We start from the raw sequence: 6,763 nt of genomic DNA on the forward strand, positions 1-6,763 counted from the left end.
GGTTACCACCCTCTGATCAGAATGCATCCTCTTGGACATCAGGCCGGTGGGGGAGAAAACATTCCCTGGTAAGTTGGATTCAAACATAAAACTCCAATAATCTGCTCTCTGCCCTCATCCCGTGGAAATTGGGCACTTGGGCTTCTGGCCGTACACATAGAACAGAGAACAGTACAGCCAAGGAACAGGCTTGCAATATTGCGCCAAACCAGCTAAAAACCAAATCAAAGATACCCAAACACTAACCCCTCCTACCTACACAGTGTCCATATCTCTCCATCTTCCTCACATCCATGGGCCTACCTAAACATCTTTTAAAAACCTCTAATGTATTTGCCTCTACTGCCATACTGGGCATCCAGCACTCTCTGAGTAAAAAACTTCACCGTCACATCCCACTTGAATCTACCCTCTCTCACCTTCAATGCATGCCCTCTGGTATTAGACATTTCAACCCTGGGAAAAAGCCGCTCTCTGTCCACTCTATCTGTGCCTCTCATAATCATGTAAACCTCTATCAGCTCTCCCCTCAGTCTCCAGTACCCCAGAGAAAACAACCCAAGATTATCCAGCCTCTCATGATAGAACATGCCCTGTAAACCAGGCAGCACCTGGTAAACCTCTTCTGCACTCTTGCCAAGGCCTCAATATTCTTCCTATAGAGGGGTGACCAGAACTGTATGCAATACTCCGGATGTGGCCTAACGAGAGTTTTATAGTTGCAACATCACCCCTTGACTTTTGAACTCAATGCTCGACTAATAAAAATGAGAATTCCATATGCCTTCTTAACCACCTATCAACCTGTGTAGCCACTTTCATGGAGTTATGAACTTGGATTCCAAGATCTCCCTGCTCAGCAACACTGTTCAGGATCTTGCCCTTAACACTGTACTGTTTCCTTGCATTTGTCCCACCAAGGAGCAACACCTCACATTTATTTGGTTTAAACTCCATCTGCCATTTCTCTGCCCATATCTGTAACTGATCTATCCTGTGGTGTATTCTTTGCCAGTCTTCTACAGCTTCACCAGTCTTGGTATCATCCACAAATTTACTAACCCACGCATCTGCATTTTCACCCAGGTCACAACCAGCAGAGGTCCCAGAACGGATCCCTGTTCTTAATCTTAATCTGGATTAGCCATTCATGAGGGATTTGGTCAAGTGCCTTATGAAAATCCATGTGGACAACATCCACTGTCCTACCCTCATCAGTCTCTCTCATCACCTTGTCAAACACTCAATCAGGTTGGTAAGGCACAACCTGACCTGCACAAAGCCATGTTGGCGCTTCCTAATTAGGCCATGGGTTGCCAAATGCTCATATATCCTATTGCTAAGAATTTTCTCCAGCAATTTCCCTACAACTGCCGTGAAACTTATTGGTCTATACTTCACAGGATTTTCTTTTGTTCCCTTCTTAAATAGAACATTGACCATTCACCGCTCACTGGGACCTCGCCTGTTGGCCAGAGAGGACACAAAGGTACTGGTCGAGGGCCCAGCAATCTCATCTCTTCCTCTGGAGACTTATCCACCTCATACTCATTAGGAGGCCCAACACTTCCTCCTCCTTGATCTCTAAACGCCCTAACATATTTATACACAACTTAGCACTCTTCTCCTGGTCCTCCATATCATTTTCCTTGGTAAACACTGACACAAAGTACCCATTAAGTACCTCACCTACTTTCCCCTTTATCCTCGAGTGGTCCTGCCCTCTCCCTAGTTATCCTCCTACTCTTGATGTATGTATAGAATGCCTTGGGATTCACCTTAATCCTACTTTCCAAGGTCCCTCCTGGCTTTCCAAATTCCCTCCCTTAGTTCAATAGTTCCAATTAATATCAGAGAAATGTATACAATACACATCCTGAAATTCTTTTTCTTCACAGACATCCAGGAAAACAGAAGACTGCCCAAAGAATGAATGACAGTTAAACAATAGAACCCCAAAGCCTCCCTTTCTTTTCTTTTTTGGTTTCTTTAAATGCCACGTTTTTCGTTTGATCCTAATTTCAGAAGCTTTACATGCACTGCCTTTTTATTGACTAAAAACCGTGACTACACACCTTTCCTGTACTCTGTGCAATTGGACTTTAACCACCCTCCACATGTCTGATGTGGACTTGCCAGAGAAAAGGTGTTCCCAATTGATACTTCTTAGTTCCTGCCTAATGCCCTCAGAATTTAAAACTCCACTGCAAGGTCCAATCCTGTCCTGATCTATAGCTACCCTGAAAGTTAAGGAGTTGTGGTCACTGTTCCCTAACTGTTCACCCACTGAAAGGTCAGTTAGCTGGCTAGGCTCATTTCCCTCCTCTCAATGGACTGTCCACATATTGATTCAATAAATCCTCCAGGATACACAAAAGGCTTGGCCCCATCTAAACCCTGAGACTCACCGGGAACCGGGTCCCACATCCCTGAAACTCATTGGCTCTCGGTTTCCAAATCCCTGTAAATTACCGGGTCCAGATTCCTATGTAACTCATCTGGTCTCCGGTTCCCTGGAGATTTTATTATAATGCCGGGTAAAATCTAAAAACAAAAATAAACTTGAGCTACGCCGTGGTGTTAATAGGTAGTGAAGTCTACTGATTTAGTGCGGCGGCCGGACGTACTGAATTACCGGAGTTTTCAATTGGAAAGCGCTGTCAGTCGGGTCAAACGGCAGACACACTCTGTAATGTTGTAAGTCTTATTTGTAACTACAGAAATGACAGAACTCAAAATGCAAAGTATGCAATGCAAAATGCTTTCTCTCTTTTGTTTTGTAATATGTAATTGCACATAAATAAATGTACATTTTCAAGAAGAAAGTGTCGCAGTCCCACACTTTTTTAAAGAGCTACAATGGGTCTTCGGAGAATAGGGAGTGGGGACGGCTGGAGAACTGCCCCGAGGTGGTGTCTGGCACAACGCGGAACAATTCCTCCCCACTCGACCAGCGTGTAGCAGTCGTCTTGGTTGCCCGAATATTACCGGCCGTGTGCTACTGTCTTGGTCTCGATGTCAACACCTCCAATTCGTGATCCGCTGCTGTCAGATCGTTTTCGCCACTTTTGGGCCCAGTACGTTTTTGAGTCGGGACGCAGCGAGCTTGCCTTGCGCTGCTGGATTTGCGGGACTGTGCACAGCCGTGTCCCGGAATAGGGCCGGATGACGGTGAGGTAACCCTACAGTTTGCAAGGGTTGGCGGGGCCCCCTGCGACGCGGGGGGCCATCTCGGTGCGCCGGCGAGAAGGAAAGGCCAAGGACCCCATGGCTGCCTTTATACTCCGGACAGATCTGCGGAGACTCTCGTACGCCCTACTGATCGGAAGCCGGTTTGGAATGGCGTCACTTGGGGGTCCCGACAAGCGGGAACTTCCAGCACGGGGCGAGTACGCAGCGTGCCCGTGGGGAGTGGGGGCTTGGCGGGAGCCGAGGTGGCCCGAGGGCTCCTTGTGATCAAGATCCATTGCTGGGCCGTTTGGTAGTCCCACAGAGGGAGCGATGGCACGGTGGCCATGGTGATTCTGTGCGATTTGTCCAACATTTGGAATTGCTAAGAAGGGCGCCCAGTTCGCTGATAAGTCTGCAGCCGAAGCTTGGGAGTGCGCTTCGGATCTCCCGTTGACTGGATCGCGGGAAGATCCCTCATTCGGAGCGACGTTTGGACTAGAGGCCAGCCTCCACGATTTCTTATATGACGGGCCACTTGGGGATTTATTGGGGGGAGGGTATAAGGGTGTGTTATCTCCCGGGACGACCGCAGCAGGATTGGGGGAGGCTCTAGATGATTTCTTGCGGACGGGGTCGGGAGTACTTTTAACGCGATAAGTTTTGGAAGTTTTTTTCTTCGGGGGTCGGGCTGTCTTATTGTGGTCAATTTTCCTCTTCGCGGATTCCGTGGTGGCTTCGCTGGAGGTGGGACGGTGCTGCTTGTGTTTAAACGGCCCCTTGCTTGTCTTAGCAGTCGTGCCGGGCTTGGGGGTGCTAGCGGTGGACGTGGGGAGAGGTCGCCAGCTCTCGGTCAGAGTTGCGGCGCTGAGGGGCGAAGGCTGACTGGCGGGGGGGTACAGGGCGTGAAGGCGGTGAGGGCGAGGCGCACGCCCACCCACCCGTGTCACCTCGCCAGCGACCTGCGGGTGGAGTGGGGCCACCGCCGTGACTACCTCCCGGTGGTGAGCACGTGGCTCTTGCGTCTCGTCCGGGACGAGTAGAAGAACTTCGTCCGTGACAATTGGTGGGCGTGTAACCTGAAGGAGAATCTGTTCTGGGGGAGGCGACACACCCAAAGGAGCCACTGGATTGGGACCGCCGGAAGGGGTTGAAGATAAGCCGATGGGTCTCCTATGGACCCGGCTTTGGTGAAGGCGTGGGACCAGCTTCCTGATGGGAATGTCTAGAGAGGGGGCATTTAAAGAACTCGGGGCCACGTTTTCCATCGGAATTGGGTTTAAAAACCTCCTGGTGGGGGGAGTTGTCACAGGATTAGGAGGTAGTCTCTCCGTTGGGGCCGTGATGGCAGACTCCTCAAAAGGCGCTCTATCCCAGCGGGCAGTGGGAGTGGGGTGGCGCAGGGCCGAAGATCTGTCCATGGGGGTTTTCAGGTAATGCACGTGATGGATCCGCCGCGTGTTAGAGATTTGAGACGGCTCATCTATTAAGAGGATGGAAGTACGAGTACTGGGGGCAACCAGTCTGGGGCTCAGCGAAGGGCTGGAAAATCTTTTCATGGAGGCGTCCAAAATGGAATTTTGGGAATTAGACGGTCTGTTTTGGGGGGCCTTTTGAGGGAAACTGAAATGCAGTCGCGGGACTTGCCTTCCCACAGAAGACGCCTGAGGGGGGTTGTTTGGTCTGGCTACCGCCAGTTCATCTATGGCGCTGGATGGATTGGGGTTGTGGGAACGCTTCTTTGCAGAAGCGGGTGGAGTGAATTTATAGAAGAGTTCTGACAACCGCCCTTTCTCAGGGGGCCGGGGATTGAGGCGGTGGGGAAGCTTAGGAGACATTTCTTCAGGGTTAGGTGGACTTTTCACTAAAGAGGGTCTCTCGTTTTCAGTAAGAGAAGGGTTGAGATTTTGGGAATTGTTTTTATACCTTCTATTGGAATGTTCCATATTCCCAGTGGAATATGGATTGAGTCTCCGGGAAGATTCTGAAGATCTTAAAATCCCAGAGGAAGATGGGTTGAGATTAAAAGGACGATTTAATGGTCTTCTATTCCCAGAGGAAGATGATCTGAGACCTTGGGAAGGGTTTAAAGATTTTCTGCTCCCAGCAGAAAACAGTCTGGAGGAAGGACGAGAAGATTGGATATCAGGGAAAGGTGGATTGAACCTTTGGGAAGGGTTTGAATATTGTACATTCTCCGGGGAAGGTGGATTAAAACTGCGGGAAGGGTTTGAAGTCCTTCTGTTCCCTGGGGAAGATGGTCTGAAACTTCGGGAATGGCTTGAAGATCTTACATTTCCAAGAGACGGAAAACTGAATCTGTGGAAAGGGTGTGAAGTCGGTACCTTCTCCGGGAAAGGTGGGTTGAGACTATGGGAAGGGTTTGAAAGCCTTACGTTCTCGGGAGAAGGTGGATTCAAACGGAGGGAAGAATTTGAGAACTGTACGTTCTCGGGGGGAGGCGATCTGAGCCTGTGAGAAGGATTTGAGGACCGAACGTCCTCAGGAGGGGGAATGGCACGCCTGCCATTTCTAGGGGTCTGTGAAGCGCGAACGCGCTGATCAAGGGAGTCTGCGCCTCCTGCTGAAACAGCCCGAGGCTCTTCCCTGAGCTGAATTCCGGAGTTCAGGAATGGCTTTCTATTTCCTGTTGCCGACGGATAAACAGCACCGCTGGGTTTCGTACCGCGGGAACTGGCCAGTAGTCTTTTCAAGGGAGTGCTCCTGGACGCCCCTTGGGAACCTCTTCGAGGTTTCCCGTTCCCTGACAGATCTTGATCTGAGATGTTGGGAGGCAACCCATCTCTCCCACTCAGGAAAGAATCGGCAGGTTGGTTTTGGCGGGAGCGGTGGGCCGGAGGAAAGGGAGCATCCAAACTTGCGTTATGCTTGCGGGGACTGGGAGGGCGAGTCAGTAGAGACCTCTTGCGAATGGGCGATTCTGGGCCATTTTTCTGGGAATACATTGAGTCATGTCCAATTACATGGGCATTGGACCGAAGTGTATGCTGAGGGTTTCTGGTTGCTGGCGCATTTTTGAATGGTGGGGGTTTAACAGGACGGAAAGGCGTTCTGTTAACTGGTATTCTCTGAGCGGGAACGGACACATTGGCCGTGGGTCTGCCGTTCCCAAGGAAAGAGAGCGACGGGCCTTTAAGGATGTGAGGTTTCGTGGTCGCGGAAAGGGATGATGTCCGCGCTGTGGAATGCGCGGAAGCCCCCTCATCCGACCGGGCGTGCGAGAGACTCACAGAAGCCCTTTTGGGAGAACCACGGGAAACCTCGGAAGGTCCCTTGGAAGACACCGCGTGTACGGGCGGACGAATGAAAGAAGAGGCAGGCGCTTGTTGCCCGCGGGCGTTCAACGGGAGGTCGTGGAGTGGCCCCCAGTGCCTCTCCGTGGAGGAGATCGGAAGCGGACTGTGCTTTACCCCTGGAGAGCTGACTTTCACGGATGGTTTTGGGGTTCGTCTGCTGCGAGCGTCGTCTGATGGCGGGCTGCAGCGAGAAAGCGGGGACCTCCTGTATCTTGTCGCACTCCCGTCTCTCGGCTGGACGGCATCAACGTGGCACACCGCATTTCCAAGTACGCTGG

This window comes from Mobula birostris, chromosome 2 (genome assembly GCF_030028105.1).
Source record: "Mobula birostris isolate sMobBir1 chromosome 2, sMobBir1.hap1, whole genome shotgun sequence".
Taxonomy (NCBI): domain Eukaryota; kingdom Metazoa; phylum Chordata; class Chondrichthyes; order Myliobatiformes; family Myliobatidae; genus Mobula; species Mobula birostris.